Genomic DNA, 19,194 nt, shown 5'->3' with positions numbered 1-19,194 from the left:
CAAACAGTCTACGCTTTGATCGTTCCCTGGAAGACCAGTAGTAGTTTCCGATGCACATCTGGTGGCATTCTGTAATCTGTGGACTAACAGAGTGTTGATGAAAGACAGAAATTGCATCGGGATGCAATACAACGGTCAATATTCGCACTTTCCTCCATGGGAGTAATGTCTCAAACAGTCTACGCTTTGATCGTTCCCTGGAAGACCAGTAGTAATTTCCGATGCACATCTGGAGGCATTCTGTAATCTGTGGACTATCAGAGTGTTGATGAAACACAGAAAGTTCATCGGGATTGAATACAACAGTCACCATGCGCACTTTCCACCATGGGAGTAATGTCTCAAACAGTCTACGTTTTGATTGTTCCTTGGAAGACCAGTAGTAGTTTTCGATGCACAAATGGAGGCATTCTGTAACCTGCGGACTATCAGAGTGTTGATGAAACACAGGAATTGCATCAGGATTGAATACAACAGTCACCATGCGAACTTTCCCCCATGGGAGTAATTCTCAAACATTCTACGCTTTGATCGTTCCCTGGAAGACCAGTAGTAGTTTCCGATTCACATCTGGTGGCATTCAGTAATCTGTGGACTATCAGAGTGTTCGAGAAACACAGAAATGGAATCGGGATTGAATACAACAGTCACCATGCGCACATTCCTCCATGGGAGTAATGTCTCAAACAGTCTACGCTTTGATCGTTCCCTGGAAGACCAGTAGTAATTTCCGATGCACATCTGGAGGCATTCTGAAATCTGTGGACTATCAGAGCGTTGATGAAACACAGAAATAGCATCGGGATTCAATAAAACAGTCACCATGCGCACTTTCTTCCATGGGAGTAATGTCTCAAATAGTCTACGCTTTGATCGTTCCCTGGAAGACCAGCAGTAGTCTCCGATACACATCTGGTGGCGTTCTGTAATCTGTGGACTACCAGAGTGTTCGAGAAACTCAGAAATGGCATCGGGATTGAATACAACAGTCACCATGCGCACATTCCTCCATGGGAGTAATGTCTCAAACAGTCTACGCTTTGATCGTTCCCTGGAAGACCTGTAGAAGTTTCCGATGCACATCTGGTGGCATTCTGTAATCTATGGACTATCAGAGTGTTGATGAAACACAGAAAGTTCATCGGGATTGAATACAACAGTCACCATGCGCACTTTCCCCCATGGGAGTAATTCTCAAACATTCTACGCTTTGATCGTTCCCTGGAAGACCAGTAGTAGTTTCCGATTCACATCTGGTGGCATTCAGTAATCTGTGGACTATCAGAGTGTTCGAGAAACACAGAAATAGCATCGGGATTGAATACAACAGTCACAATGCGCACATTCCTCCATGGGAGTAATTCTCAAACAGTCTACGCTTTGATCGTTCCCTTGAAGACCAGTAGTAGTTTCCGATGCACATCTGGTGGCATTCTGTAATCTGTGGACTGTCAGAGTGTTGATGAAACACAGAAGTGGCATCGGGATTGAATACAACAGTCATCATGAGCACTTTCCTCCTTGGGGGTAATGTCTCAAACAGTCTACGCTTTGATCGTTCACTGGAAGACCAGTAGTAGTTTCCGATTCACATCTGGTGGCATTCTGTAATCTGTGGACTATCAGAGTGTTGATGAAACACAGAAATTGCAACGGGATTGGATACAACAGTCACCATGCGATCTTCCCTCCATGGGAGTAATGTCTCAAACAGTCTATCATTTGATCGTTCCCTGGAACACCAGTAGTAGTTTCCGATGCACATGTGGTGGCATTCTGTAATCTGTGGACTATCATAGAGTTGATGAAACACAGAAATAGCATCGGGATTGAATACAACAGTCACAATGCGCACATTCCTCCATGTGAGTAATGTCTAAAACAATCTACGCTTTGATCGTTCCCTGAAAGACCAGTAGTGGTTTCCGATGCACAACTGGTGGCATTCTGTAATCTGTGGACTATCAGGGTGTTGATTAAACACAGAGAGTGCATCGGGATTGAATACAACAGTCACCATGCGCACTTTCCTCCACGTGAGTGACATCTCAAACAGTCTACGCTTTGATCGTTCCCTGGAATACCAGTAGTAGTTTCCGATGCACTTCTGGTGGCATTGTGTAATCTGTGGACTATCAGAGTGTTGATGAAACACAGAAATAGCATCGGGATTGAATACAAAAGTCTCCATGCGCACTTTCCTCCATGGGAGTAATGTCTCAAACAGTCTACGCTTTGATCGTTCCCTGGAAGACCAGTAGTAGTCTCCGATGCACATCTGGTGGCATTCTGTAATCTGTGGACTAACAGAGTGTTGATGAAACACAGAAATTGCATCGGGATTGAATACAACAGTCAATATTCGCACATTCCTCCATGGGAGTAATGTCTCAAACAGTCTACGCTATGATCGTTCCCTGGAAGACCAGTAGTAGTTTCCGATGCACATCTGGAGGCATTCTGTAATCTGCGGACTATCAGAGTGTTGATGAAACACAGAAATTGCATCGGGATTGAATACAACAAACACCATGCGCACTTTCCTCCATGGGTGTAATTCGCAAACATTCTACGATTTGATCGTTCCCTGGAAGACCAGTAGTAGTTTCCGATAAACATCTGGTGGCATTCAGTAATCTGTGGACTATCAGAGTGTTGGTGAAACACAGAAAAAGCATCGGGATTGAATACAACACTCACCATGCGCACTTTCCTCCATGGGAGTGATGTCTGAAACAGTCTACGCTTTGATCGTTCCCTGGAAGACCATTAGTAGTTTCCGGTGCACATCTGGAAGCATTCTGTAATCTGTGGACCTTCAAAATGTTGATAAAACACAGAAATTGCATCGGGAGTGAATACAACAGTCACCATGCGCACTTTCCTCCATGGGAGTGATATCTCAAACAGTCTACGATTTGATCGTTCCCTGGAATACCAGTAGTAGTTTCCGATGCACATCTGGTGGCATTCTGTAATCAGTGGACTATCAGAGTGTTGTTGAAACACAGAAATAGTTTCGGGATTGAATACAACAGTCACCATGCGCACTTACCTCCTTGGGAGTAATATCTCAAACAGTCTACGCTTTGATCGTTCCCTGGACGACCAGTAGTAATTTCCGATGCACATCTGGAGGCATTCTGTAATCTGTGGACTATCAGAGTGTTGATGAAACACAGAAATTGCATAGGGATTGAATACAACAGTCACCATGCGCACTTTCCTCCATGGGAGTAATTCTCAAACATTCGACGCTTTGATCGTTCCCTGGAAGACCAGTAGTAGTTTCCGATGCACATCTGGTGTCATTCAGTAATCTGTGGACTATCAGAGTGTTGGTGAAACACAGAAATAGCATCGGGATTGATTACAACAGTCACCATGCGCACTTTCCTCCATGGGAGTAATGTCTCAAACAGTCTACGTTTTTATCGTTCCCTGAATGACCAGTAGTGGTTTAAGATGCACAACTGGTGGCATTCTGTAATCTGTGGACTATCAGAGTGTTGATGAAACACAGAGAATGCATCGGGATTAAATACAACAGTCACCATGCGCACTTTCATCCGCGGGAGTGATATCTCAAACAGTCTACGCTTGGATCGTTCCCTGGAATACCAGTAGTAGTTTCCGATGCACATCTCGTTTCATTCTGTAATCTGTGGACTATCAGTGTGTTGATGAAACACAGAAATAGCATCGGGATTGAATACAACAGTCACCATGCGCACTTTCCTCCATGGGAGTAATGTCTCAAACAGGCTACGATTTGATTGTTCCCTGGAAGACCAGTAGTAGTTTCCGATGCACATCTGGAAGCATTCTGTAATCTGTGGACCTTTAAAATGTTGTTAAAACACAGAAATTGCGTCGGGAGTGAATACAACAGTCACCATCCGCACTTTCCATCATGGGAGTAACGTCTGAAACAGTCTACGCTTTGATCGTTCCCAGGAAGACCAGTAGTAGTTTCCGATGCACATCTGGAGGCAATCTGTAATATGTGGACTATCAGAGTGTTGATGAAAATCAGAAATTGCATCGGGATTGAATACAACAGTCACCATGCGCACATTCCTCCATGGGAGTAATGTCTCAAATAGTCTACGCTTTGATCGTTCCCTGGAAGACCAGTAGAAGTTTCCGATGCACATCTGGTAGCATTCTGTAATCTATGGACTATCAGAGTGTTGATGAAACACAGAAATTGCATCGGGATTGAATACAACAGTCACCATGCGCACTTTCCTCCATGGGAGTATTGTCTCAAACAGTCTACATTTTGATTGTTCCCTGGAAGACCAGTAGTAGTTTTCGATGCACAAATGGAGGCATTCTGTAATCTGTGGACTATCAGAGTGTTGATGAAACACAGAAATTCCATCGGGATTGAATACAACAGTCACCATGCGCACTTTCCTCCATGGGAGTAATTCTCAAACAGTCTACGCTTTGATCGTTCCCTGGAAGCCCAGTAGTAGTTTCCGATGACCATCTGGTGGCATTCTGTAATCTGTGGACTATCAGAGTGTTGATGAAACACAGAAATTGCATCGGGATTGAATACAACAGTCACCATACGCACATTCCTCCATGGGAGTAATGTCTTAAACAGTCTACGCTTTGATCGTTCCCTGGAAGACCAGTAGAAGTTTCCGATGCACATCTGGTGGCATTCTGTAATCTATGGACTATCAGAGTGTTGATGAAACACAGATATTGCGTCGGGATTGAATAATACTGTCACCATCCGCACTTTCCTCCATGGGAGTAACGTCTGAAACATTCTACGCTTTGACCGTTTCCTGGAAGACCAGTAGTAGTTTCCGATGCACATCTGGTAACATTCTGTAACCTTTGGACTATCAGAGTGTTGATGAAACACAGAAATTGCATCGTGATTGAATACAACGGTCACCATGCGCAATTCCCTCCATGGTGAGTAATGTCTCAAACAGTCTACGATTTGATCGTTCCCTGGAACACCAGTTTCCGCTGCACATCTGGTGGCATTCTGTAATCTGTGGACTATCAGAGTGTTGATGAAACACAGTGAATGCATCGGGATTGAATACAACAGTCAACATGCGCACTTTCCTCCACGGGAGTGATATCTCAAACAGTCAACGCTTTGATCGTTCCCTGGAATACCAGTTGTAGTTTCCGATGCACATCTGGTGGCATTCTGTAATCTGTGGACTATCAGAGTGTTCATGAAACACAAAAATAGCATCGGGATTGAATACAACAGTCACCATGCGCACTTTCCTCCATGGGAGTAATGTCTCGAACAGTCTACGGTTTCATCGTTTCCTGGAAACCAGTAGTAGATTCCGATGCACATCTGGAGGCATTCTGTTTTCTTTGGACCTTCAAAGTGTTGATGAAACACAGAAATTGCATCGGGATTCAATACAACAGTCACCATGCGCAATTTCCTCCATGGGAGTAATGTCTGATACACTCTACGCTTTGATCGTTCCTTGCAAGACCAGTAGTAGTTTCCGATGCACATCAGGTGGCATTCTGTAATCTGTGGACCTTCAAAGTTTTGATGAAGCACAGGAATTGCAGCGGGATTGAATACAACAGTCACCATGCGCACTTTCGTCCATGGGAGTAATGTAACAAACAGTCTAATGTTTGATCGTTCCCTGGAAGACCAGTAGTAGTTTCCGATGCACATCTGGAGGCATTCTGTAATCTGTGGACTATCAGAGTGTTGATGAAAAACAGAAATTGCATCGGGAGTGAATACAACAGTCACCATGCGCACTTTCCTCCATGGGAGTAATGTCTCAAACAGTCTACGTTTTGATCGTTCCCTGGAAGACCAGTAGTAGTTTCCGATGCACATCAGGAGGCATTCTGTAATCTGTGGACTATCAGAGTGTTGGTGAAACACAAAAATAGCATCGGGAATCAATACAACAGTCACCATGCACACTTTCCTCCATGGGAGTAATGTCTCAAACAGTCCACGATTTAATCGTTCGATGGAAGACCAGTAGTAGTTTCCGATGCACATCTGGAGGCATTCAATAACCTGTGGACTATCTGAGTGTTGATGAAACACAGAAATTGCATCGGGATTTAATACAACAGTCACCATGCGCACTTTTCTCCATGGGAGTAATGTCTCCAACAGTCTACGCTTTGATCGTTCCCTGGAAGACCAGTAGAAGTTTCCGAAGCACATCTTGTGGCATTCTGTAATCTATGGACTATCAGAGTGTTGATGAAACACAGAAATAGCATCAGGATTGAATACAACATTCACCATTCGCACTTTCCTCCATGGGAGTACTGTCTCAAATAGTCTACGCTTTGATCGTTCCCTGGAAGACCAGTAGTAGTTTCCGATGCACATCTGGTGGCATTCTGTAATCTGTGGACTAACAGAGTGTTGATGAGACACATAAATTGCATCGGGATTGAATACAACAGTCAATATTCGCACTTTCCACCATTGGAGTAATGTCTCAAACAGTCTACGCTTTGATCGTTACCTGGAAGACCAGTAGTAATTTCCGATGCACATCTCGAGGCATTCGGTAATCTGTGGACTATCTGAGTGTTAATGAAACACAGAAATTGCATCGGGATTGAATACAACAGTCACCATGCGCACTTTCCTCCACTGTAGTAATGTCTCAATCATTCCACGATTTCATCGGTCGATGGGAGACCAGTAGTAGTTTCCGATGCACATCTGGAGGCAATCTGTAATCTGAGGACTATCAGAGTGTTGATGAAACACAGTAATTGTGTCGGGATTGAATACAACACTCACAATGCGCACTTTCCTCCTTGGGAGTAATGTCTCAAACTTTCTACGTTTTGATCGTTCCCTGTTAGACCAGTACTAGTTCCCGATGCACATCTGGAGGCATTCTGTAATCTGTGGACTATCAGACTGTTGATAAAACACAGAAATTGAATCGGGATTGAATACAACAGTCACCATCCGCACTTTCCTCCATTGGAGTAACGTCTGAAACATTCTACGCTTTGATTGTTTCCTGGAAGACCAGTAGTAGTTTCCGATGCACATCTGGTGGCATTCTGTAATCTGTGGACTGTCAGAGTGTTGATGAAACACACAAATGGCATCGGGTTTGAATACAACAGTCACCATGCACAATTTCCCCCATGGGAGTAATGTCTCAAACAGTCTACGTGTTGATCGTTCCCTGAAAGACCAGTAGAAGTTTCCGATGCACATCTGGTGGCATTCTGTAATCTATGGATTATCAGAGTCTTGATGGAACACAGAAATTGCATCGGGAGTGAATACAACGGTCACCATCCGCACTTTTCACCATGGGAGTAATTCTCAAACAGTCTACGATTTGATCGTTCGATGGAAGACCAGTAGTACTTTCCGATGAACATCTGGAGGCATTCTGTAATCTGTGGACTATCTGAGTGTTGATGAAACACAGAAATTGCATCAGGATTGAATACAACAGTCACCATGCGCATTTTTCTCCATGGGAGTAATGTTCCCAACAGTCTACGATTTGATCGTTCCCTGGAAGACCAGTAGAAGTTTCCGAAGCACATCGGGAGGTATTCTGTAATCTGTGGACTATCTGAGTGTTGATGAAACACAGAAATGGCATCGGGATAGAATACAACAGTCACCATGCACACTTTCCTCCATGGAAGTAATGTCTCAAACAGTCCACGATTTAATCGTTCGATGGAAGACCAGTAGTAGTTCCGATGCACATCTGGAAGCATTCTATAACCTGTGGACTATCTGAGTGTTGATGAAACACAGAAATTGCGTCGGGATTGAATACAACAGTAACAATGCGCACTTTTCTCCATGGGAGTAATGTCTCCAGCAGTCTACGCTTTGATCGTTCCCTGGAAGACCAGTAGAAGTTTCCGAAGCACATCTGGTGGCATTCTGTAATCTATGGACTATCAGAGTGTTGATGAAACACAGAAATAGCATCAGGATTGAATACAACAGTCACCATGCGCACTTTCCTCCATGGGAGTAATGTCTCAAATAGTCTACGCTTTGATCGTTCCCTGGAAGACCAGTAGTAGTTTCCGATGCACATCTGGTGGCATTCTGTAATCTGTGGACTAACAGAGTGTTGATGAGACACAGAAATTGCATCGGGATTGAATACAACAGTCAATATTCGCACTTTCCTCCATGGGAGTAATGTCTCAAACAGTCTACGCTTTGATCGTTCCCTGGAATACCAGTTGTAGTTTCCGATGCTCATCTGGTGGCATTCTGTAATCTGTGGACTATCAGAGTGTTAATGAAACACAGAAATAGCATCGGGATTGAATACAACAGTCACCATGCGCACTTTCCTCTATGGGAGTAAAGTCTCAAACAGTCTACGTTTTGATCGTTCCCTGGAAGACCAGTAGTAGTTTCCGATTCACATCTGGAGGCATTCTGTAATCTGTGGACTATCAGAGTGTTGGTGAAACACAAAAATAGCATCGGGAATCAATACAACAGTCACCATGCACACTTTCCTCCATGGGAGTAATGTCTCAAACAGTCCACGATTTAATCGTTCGATGGAAGACCAGTAGTAGTTTCCGATGCACATCTGGAGGCATTCTATAACCTGTGGACTATCTGAGTGTTGATGAAACACAGAAATTGCATCGGGATTTAATACAACAGTCACCATGCGCACTATTCTCCATGGGAGTAATGTCTCCAACAGTCTACGCTTTGATCGTTCCCTGGAAGACCAGTAGAAGTTTCCGAAGCACATCTGGTGGTATTCTGTAATCTATGGACTATCAGAGTGTTGATGAAACACAGAAATAGCATCACGATTGAATACAACATTCACCATGCGCACTTTCCTCCATGGGAGTAATGTCTCAAATAGTCTACGCTTTGATCGTTCCCAGGAAGACCAGTAGTAGTTTCCGATGCACATCTGCTGGCATTCTGTAATCTGTGGACTATCAGAGTGTTGATGAAACACAGAAATAGCATCGAGATTGAATACAACAGTCAACATGCGCACTTTCCTCCATGGGAATAATGTCTCAGACAGTCTACGTTTTCATTGTTCCCTGGAAGACCAGTAGTAGTTTTCGATGCACATCATGATTCATTCTGTAATCTGTGGACTATCAGAGTGTTAATGAAACACAGAAATTGAATCGGGATTGAATACAACAGTCACCATGCGCACTTTCCTCCATGGGAGTAATGTCTCAAACAGTCTACGCTTTGATCGTTCCCTGGAAGACCAGTAGTAGTTTCCGATGCACATCTGGAATCAATCTGTAATCTGAGGATTATCAGAGTGTTGATGAAACACAGTAATTGCGTCGGGATTGAATACAACACTCTCCATGCGCACTTTCCTCCATGGGAGTAATGTCTCAAAGTTTCTACGCTTTGATCGTTCCCTGTTAGACCAGTACTAGTTCCCGATGCACATCTGGGGGCATTCTGTAATCTGTGTACTATCAGACTGTTGATGAAACACAGAAATTGAATCGGGATTGAATACAACAGTCACCATCCGCACTTTCCTCCATGGGAGTAACGTCTGATACATTCTACGCTTTGATCGCTCCCTGGAAGACCAGTAGTAGTTTCCGATAAACATCTGGTGGCATTCTGTAATCTGTGGACTATCAGAGTGTTGATGAAAAACAGAAATAGCATCGAGATTGAGAACAACAGTCATCATGAGCAATTTCCTCCTTGGGAGTAATGTCTCAAACAGTCTACGCTTTGATGGTTCTCTGGAAGACCAGAAGCAGTTTTCGATGCACATCTGGTGGCAATCTGTAATCTTTGGACTATCAGAGTGTTGATGAAACACAGAAATTTCATCGGGATTGAATACAGCAGTCACCATCCGCACTTCCATCCATGGGAGTAATGTCTCAAACAGTCTACGATTTGATCGTTCCCTGGAACACCAGTAGTAGTTTCCGATGCACATCTGGTGGCATTCTGTAATCTGTGGAATATCAGGGTGTTGATGTAACACAGAAATTGCATTGGGATTGAATACAACAGTTACCTTGCGCACAATCCTCCACTGGAGTAATGTCTAAAACAGTCTACGCTTTGATCGTTCCCTGAAAGACCAGTAATGGTTTCCGATGCACAACTGGTGGCATTCTGTAATCTGTGGACTATCAGAGTGTTGATGAAACACAGAGAATGCATCGGGATTGAATACAACAGTCACCATGCGCACTTTCCTCCACGGGAGTGATATCTCAAACAGTCTACGCTTCGATCGTTCCCTGGAATACCAGTAGTAGTTTCCGATGCACATCTGCTGGCATTCTGTAATCTGTGGACTATCAGAGTGTTGATGAAACACAGAAATAGCATCGAGATTGAATACAACAGTCAACATGCGCACTTTCCTCCATGGGAGTAATGTCTCAAATAGTCTACGCTTTGATCGTTCCCTGGATGACCAGAAGTAGTTTCCGATGCACATCTGGAGGCATTCTGCAATCTGTGGACCCTCAAAGTGTAGATGAAACACAGAAATTGCATCGAGTTTGAATACAACAGCACCATCCGCACTTTCCTCCATGGCAGTAATGTCTCAAACAGTCTACGCTTTGATCGTTGCCATGAAGACTAGTAGAAGATTCCGATGCACATCTGGAGGCAATCTGTAAACTGTGGACTATCAGAGTGTTGAAGAAACATAGAAATTGCATCGGGATGGAATACAACAGTCACCATCCGCACTTATCTGCATGTTAGTAATATCTGAAACAGTCTACGCTTTGATCGTTCCATGGAATACCAGTAGTAGTTTCCGATGCACATCTGGTGGCATTCTGAAATCTGTGGACCTTCAAGGTGTTGATGAAACACAGAAATTGCATCGGGAGTGAATACAACAGTCACAGTCCGCACTTTCCTCCATGGGAGTAATGTCTGATACACTCTACGCTTTGATCGTTCCCAGGAAGACCAGTAGTAGTTTCCCATGCACATATGGAGGCATTCTGAAATCTGTGGACTATCTGAATGTTGATGAAACACAGAAATTGCATCGGGATTGAACACAACAGTCACCATGCGCACTTTCCTCCATGGGAGTAATGTCTCAAACAGTCTACGCTTTGATCGTTCCCTGGAAGACCATTATTAGTTTCCAATGCACATCAGGAGGCATTCTGTAATCTGTGGACTATCTGAGTGTTGATGAATCACAGAAATTGCATCGGGATTGAATACAACAGTCACCATGCACACTTTCCTCCATGGAAGTAATGTCTCAAACAGTCCACGATTTAATCGTTCGATGGAAGACCAGTAGTAGTTTCCGATGCACATCTGGAGGCATTCTATAACCTGTGGACTATCTGAGTGTTGATGAAACAAATAAATTGCGTCGGGATTGAATACAACAGTCACCATGCGCACTTTTCACCATGGGAGTAATGTCTCCAACAGTCTACGCTTTGATCGTTCCGTGGAAGACCAGTAGAAGTTTCCGAAGCACATCTGGTGGCATTCTGTAATCTATGGACTATCAGAGTGTTGATGAAACACAGAAATAGCATCAGGATTGAATACAACAGTCACCATGCGCACTTTTTTTCCATGGGAGTAATGTCTCAAATAGTCTACGCATTGATCGTTCCCTGGAAGACCAGTAGTAGTTTCCGATGCACATCTGGTGGCATTCTGTAATCTGTGGACTAACAGAGTGTTGATGAGACACAGAAATTGCATCGGGATTGAATACAACAGTCAATATTCGCACTTTCCTCCATGGGAGTAATGTCTCAAACAGTCTACGCTTTGATCGTTACCTGGAAGACCAGTAGTAATTTCCGATGCACATCTGGAGGCATTCCGTAGTCTGTGGAGTATCAGAGTGTTGATGAAGCACAGAAATACCATCGGGATTGAATACAACAGTCACCATGCGCATTTTCCTCCACGGGAGTAATGTCTCAATCAGTCCACGATTTGATCGTTCGATGGAAGACCAGTAGTAGTTTCCGATGCACATCTGGAGGCAATCTGGAATCTGAGGACTATCAGAGTGTTGATGAAACGCAGTAATTGCGTCGGGATTGAATACAACACTCACCATGCGCACTATCCTCCATGGGAGTAATGTCTCAAACTTTCTACGCTTTGATCGTTCCCTGTTAGACCAGTACTAGTTCCCGATGCACATCTGGAGGCATTCTGTATTCTGTGTACTATCAGACTGTTGATGAAATACAGAAATTGAATCGGGATTGAATGCAACAGTCACCATCCGCACTTTCCTCCATGGGAGTAACGTCTGAAACAATCTACGCTTTGATTGTTTCCTGGAAGACCAGTAGTAGTTTCCGATGCACATCTGGTGGCATTCTGTAATCTGTGGACTGTCAGAGTGTTGATGAAACACAGAAATGGCATCGGGTTTGAATACAAGAGTCACCATGCGCACTTTCCTCCATGGGAGTAATGTCTCATACAGTCTACGCGTTGATCGTTCCCTGAAAGACCAGTAGAAGTTTCCGATGCACATCTGGTGGCTTTCTGTAATCTATGGACTATCAGAGTCTTGATGGAACACAGAAATTGCATCGGGATTGATAACAACAGTCACCATGGGCACTTTCCTCCACGGGAGTAATGTCTCAAACAGTCCACGATTTTATCGTTCGATGGAAGACCAGTAGTACTTTCCGATGCACATCTGGAGGCATTCTGTAAACTGTGGACTATCTGAGTGTTGACGAAACACAGAAATTGCATCGGGATTGAATACAACAGTCACCATGCGCACTTTTCTCCATGTGAGTAATGTCCCCAACAGTCTACGCTTTGATCGTTCCCTGGAAGACCAGTAGAAGTTTCCGATGCACATCTGGTGGCATTCTGTAATCTATGGACTATCAGAGTGTTGATGAAACACAGAAATAGCATCGGGATTGAATACAACAGTCACCATGCGCACTTTTTTTCCATGGGAGTAATGTCTCAAATAGTCTACGCATTGATCGTTCCCTGGAAGACCAGTAGTAGTTTCCGATGCACATCTGGTGGCATTCTGTAATCTGTGGACTAACAGAGTGTTGATGAGACACAGAAATTGCATCGGGATTGAATACAACAGTCAATATTCGCACTTTCCTCCATGGGAGTAATGTCTCAAACAGTCTACGCTTTGATCGTTACCTGGAAGACCAGTAGTAATTTCCGATGCACATCTGGAGGCATTCCGTAGTCTGTGGAGTATCAGAGTGTTGATGAAGCACAGAAATACCATCGGGATTGAATACAACAGTCACCATGCGCATTTTCCTCCACGGGAGTAATGTCTCAATCAGTCCACGATTTGATCGTTCGATGGAAGACCAGTAGTAGTTTCCGATGCACATCTGGAGGCAATCTGGAATCTGAGGACTATCAGAGTGTTGATGAAACGCAGTAATTGCGTCGGGATTGAATACAACACTCACCATGCGCACTATCCTCCATGGGAGTAATGTCTCAAACTTTCTACGCTTTGATCGTTCCCTGTTAGACCAGTACTAGTTCCCGATGCACATCTGGAGGCATTCTGTATTCTGTGTACTATCAGACTGTTGATGAAATACAGAAATTGAATCGGGATTGAATGCAACAGTCACCATCCGCACTTTCCTCCATGGGAGTAACGTCTGAAACAATCTACGCTTTGATTGTTTCCTGGAAGACCAGTAGTAGTTTCCGATGCACATCTGGTGGCATTCTGTAATCTGTGGACTGTCAGAGTGTTGATGAAACACAGAAATGGCATCGGGTTTGAATACAAGAGTCACCATGCGCACTTTCCTCCATGGGAGTAATGTCTCATACAGTCTACGCGTTGATCGTTCCCTGAAAGACCAGTAGAAGTTTCCGATGCACATCTGGTGGCTTTCTGTAATCTATGGACTATCAGAGTCTTGATGGAACACAGAAATTGCATCGGGATTGATAACAACAGTCACCATGGGCACTTTCCTCCACGGGAGTAATGTCTCAAACAGTCCACGATTTTATCGTTCGATGGAAGACCAGTAGTACTTTCCGATGCACATCTGGAGGCATTCTGTAAACTGTGGACTATCTGAGTGTTGACGAAACACAGAAATTGCATCGGGATTGAATACAACAGTCACCATGCGCACTTTTCTCCATGTGAGTAATGTCCCCAACAGTCTACGCTTTGATCGTTCCCTGGAAGACCAGTAGAAGTTTCCGATGCACATCTGGTGGCATTCTGTAATCTATGGACTATCAGAGTGTTGATGAAACACAGAAATAGCATCGGGATTGAATACAACAGTCACCATGCGCACTTTCCTCCATGGGGATAATGTCTCAAACAGTCTATGTTTTGATTGTTCCCTGGAAGACCAGTAGTAGTTTTCGATGCACATCATGAGGCATTCTGTAATCTGTGGACTATCAGAGTGTTAATGAAACACAGAAATTCCATCGGGATTGAATACAAAAGTCACCATGCGCACTTTCCTCCATGGGAGTAATTCTCAAACAGTCTACGCTTTGATCGTTCCCTGGAAGACCAGTAGTAGTTTCCGATAAACATCTGGTGGCATTCGGTAATCTGTGGACTATCAGAGTGTTGATGAAAAACAGAAATAGCATCGGGATTGAGTACAACAGTCATCATGAGCAATTTCCTCCTTGGGAGTAATGTCTCAAACAGTCTACGCTTTGATGGTTCTCTGGAAGACCAGAAGCTGTTTTCGATCCACATCTGGTGGCATTCTGTAATCTGTGGACTATCATAGTGTTGATGAAACACAGAAATTTCATCGGGATTGAATACAACAGTCACAATCCGCACTTACATCCATGGGAGTAATGTCTCAAACAGTCTACGATTTGATCGTTCCCTGGAACACCAGTAGTAGTTTCCGATGCTCATCTGGTGGCATTCTGTAATCTGTGGACTATCAGAGTGTTGATGTAACACAGAAATTGCATTGGGATTGAATACAACAGTTACCATGCGCACATTCCTCCACGGGAGTAATGTCTCAAACAGTCTACGCTTTGATCGTTCCCTGAAAGACCTGTAATGGTTTCCGATGCACAACTGGTGGCATTCTGTAATCTGTGGACTATCAGAGTGTTGATGAAACACAGAGAATGCATCGGGATTGAATACAACAGTCACCATGCGCACTTTCCTCCACGGGAGTGATATCTCAAACAGTCTACGCTTCGATCGTTCCCTGGAATACCAGTAGTAGTTTCCGATGCACATCTGGTGGCATTCTGTAATCTGTGGACTATCAGAGTGTTGATGAAACACAGAAATAGCATCGAGATTGAATACAACAGTCAACATGCGCACTTTCCTCCATGGGAGTAATGTCTCAAATAGTCTACGCTTTGATCGTTCCCTGGAAGACCAGTAGTAGTTTCCGAAGCACATCTGGAGGCATTCTGCAATCTGTGGACCCTCAAAGTGTAGATGAAACACAGAAATTGCATCGAGTTTGAATACAACAGCACCATCCGCACTTTCCTCCATGGCAGTAATGTCTCAAACAGTCTACGCTTTGATCGTTGCCATGAAGACTAGTAGAAGATTCCGATGCACATCTGGAGGCAATCTGTAAACTGTGGACTATCAGAGTGTTGATGAAACATAGAAATTGCATCGGGATGGAATACAACAGTCACCATCCGCACTTTTCTGCATGTTAGTAATATCTGAAACAGTCTACGCTTTGATCGTTCCATGGAATACCAGTAGTAGTTTCCGATGCACATCTGGAGGCATTCTGTAATCTGTGGACCTTCAAAGTGTTGTTGAAACACAGAAATTGCATCGGGAGTGAATACAACAGTCACAATCCGCACTTTCCTCCATGGGAGTAATGTCTCAAACAGTCTACGCTTTGATCGTTCCCTGGAAGACCAGTATTAGTTTCCAATGCACATCGGGAGGCATTCTGTAATCTGTGGACTATCTGGGTGTTGATGAAACACAGAAATTGCATCGGGATTGAATACAACAGTCACCATGCACACTTTCCTCCATGGAAGTAATGTCTCAAACAGTCCACGATTTAATCGTTCGATGGAAGACCAGTAGTAGTTTCCGATGCACATCTGGAGGCATTCTATAACCTGTGGACTATCTGAGTGTTGATGAAACAAATAAATTGCGTCGGGATTGAATACAACAGTCACCATGCGCACTTTTCACCATGGGAGTAATGTCTCCAACAGTCTACGCTTTGATCGTTCCCTGGAAGACCAGTAGAAGTTTCCGAAGCACATCTGGTGGCATTCTGTAATCTATGGACTATCAGAGTGTTGATGAAACACAGAAATAGCATCAGGATTGAATACAACAGTCACCATGCGCACTTTCCTCCATGGGAGTAATGTCTCAAATAGTTTACGCTTTGATCGTTCCCTGGAAGACCAGTAGTAGTTTCCGATGCACATCTGGTGGCATTCTGTAATCTGTGGACTAACAGAGTGTTGATGAGACACAGAAATTGCATCGGGATTGAATACAACAGTCAATATTCGCACTTTCCTCCATGGGAGTAATGTCTCAAACAGTCTACGCTTTGATCGTTACCTGGAAGACCAGTAGTAATTTCCGATGCACATCTGGAGGCATTCCGTAGTCTGTGGAGTATCAGAGTGTTGATGAAGCACAGAAATAGCATCGGGATTGAATACAACAGTCACCATGCGCATTTTCCTCCACGGGAGTAATGTCTCAATCAGTCCACGATTTGATCGTTCGATGGAAGACCAGTAGTAGTTTCCGATGCACATCTGGAGGCAATCTGTAATCTGAGGACTATCAGAGTGTTGATGAAACACAGTAATTGCGTCGCGATTGAATACAACACTCACCATGCGCACTTTCCTCCATGGGAGTAATGTCTCAAACTTTCTACGCTTTGATCGTTCCCTGTTAGACCAGTACTAGTTCCCGATGCACATCTGGAGGCATTCTGTAATCTGTGTACTATCAGACTGTTGATGAAACACAGAAATTGAATCGGGATTGAATACAACAGTCACCATCCGCACTTTCCTCCATGGGAGTAACGTCTGAAACATTCTACGCTTTGATTGTTTCCTGGAAGACCAGTAGTAGTTTCCGATGCACATCTGGTGGCATTCTGTAATCTGTGGACTGTCAGAGTGTTGATGAAACACAGAAATGGCATCGGGTTTGAATACAAGAGTCACCATGCGCACTTTCCTCCATGGGAGTAATGTCTCATACAGTCTACGCGTTGATCGTTCCCTGAAAGACCAGTAGAAGTTTCCGATGCACATCTGGTGGCATTCTGTAATCTATGGACTATCAGAGTCTTGATGGAACACAGAAATTGCATCGGGATTGATAACAACAGTCACCATGGGCACTTTCCTCCACGGGAGTAATGTCTCAAACAGTCCACGATTTTATCGTTCGATGGAAGACCAGTAGTACTTTCCGATGCACATCTGGAGGCATTCTGTAAACTGTGGACTATCTGAGTGTTGACGAAACACAGAAATTGCATCGGGATTGAATACAACAGTCACCATGCGCACATTTCTCCATGTGAGTAATGTCCCCAACAGTCTACGCTTTGATCGTTCCCTGGAAGACCAGTAGAAGTTTCCGATGCACATCTGGTGGCATTCTGTAATCTATGGACTATCAGAGTGTTGATGAAACACAGAAATAGCATCGGGATTGAATACAACAGTCACCATGCCCACTTTCCTCCATGGGGATAATGTCTCAAACAGTCTATGTTTTGATTGTTCCCTGAAAGACCAGTAGTAGTTTTCGATGCACATCATGAGGCATTCTGTAATCTGTGGACTATCAGAGTGTTAATGAAACACAGAAATTCCATCGGGATTGAATACAACAGTCACCATGCGCACTTTCCTCCATGGGAGTAATTCTCAAACAGTCTACGCTTTGATCGTTCCCTGGAAGACCAGTAGTAGTTTCCGATAAACATCTGGTGGCATTCGGTAATCTGTGGACTATCAGAGTGTTGATAAAAAACAGAAATAGCATCGGGATTGAGTACAACAGTCATCATGAGCAATTTCCTCCTTGGGAGTAATGTCTCAAACAGTCTACGCTTTGATGGTTCTCTGGAAGACCAGAAGCTGTTTTCGATCCACATCTGGTGGCATTCTGTAATCTGTGGACTATCATAGTGTTGATGAAACACAGAAATTTCATCGGGATTGAATACAACAGTCACAATCCGCACTTCCATCCATGGGAGTAATGTCTCAAACAGTCTACGATTTGATCGTTCCCTGGAACACCAGTAGTAGTTTCCGATGCTCATCTGGTGGCATTCTGTAATCTGTGGACTATCAGAGTGTTGATGTAACACAGAAATTGCATTGGGATTGAATACAACAGTTACCATGCGCACATTCCTCCACGGGAGTAATGTCTCAAACAGTCTACGCTTTGATCGTTCCCTGAAAGACCTGTAATGGTTTCCGATGCACAACTGGTGGCATTCTGTAATCTGTGGACTATCAGAGTGTTGATGAAACACAGAGAATGCATCGGGATTGAATACAACAGTCACCATGCGCACTTTCCTCCACGGGAGTGATATCTCAAACAGTCTACGCTTCGATCGTTCCCTGGAATACCAGTAGTAGTTTCCGATGCACATCTGGTGGCATTCTGTAATCTGTGGACTATCAGAGTGTTGATGAAACACAAAAATAGCATCGAGATTGAATACAACAGTCAACATGCGCACTTTCCTCCATGGGAGTAATGTCTCAAATAGTCTACGCTTTGATCGTTCCCTGGAAGACCAGTAGTAGTTTCCGAAGCACATCTGGAGGCATTCTGCAATCTGTGGACCCTCAAAGTGTAGATGAAACACAGAAATTGCATCGAGTTTGAATACAACAGCACCATCCGCACTTTCCTCCATGGCAGTAATGTCTCAAACAGTCTACGCTTTGATCGTTGCCATGAAGACTAGTAGAAGATTCCGATGCACATCTGGAGGCAATCTGTAAACTGTGGACTATCAGAGTGTTGATGAAACATAGAAATTGCATCGGGATGGAATACAACAGTCACCATCCGCACTTTTCTGCATGTTAGTAATATCTGAAACAGTCTACGCTTTGATCGTTCCATGGAATACCAGTAGTAGTTTCCGATGCACATC

Source organism: Schistocerca gregaria, unplaced genomic scaffold, assembly GCF_023897955.1.
Source record: "Schistocerca gregaria isolate iqSchGreg1 unplaced genomic scaffold, iqSchGreg1.2 ptg000333l, whole genome shotgun sequence".
In the NCBI taxonomy this organism is placed as follows: domain Eukaryota; kingdom Metazoa; phylum Arthropoda; class Insecta; order Orthoptera; family Acrididae; genus Schistocerca; species Schistocerca gregaria.
Note: the sequence above shows the minus strand (reverse complement) of the source record.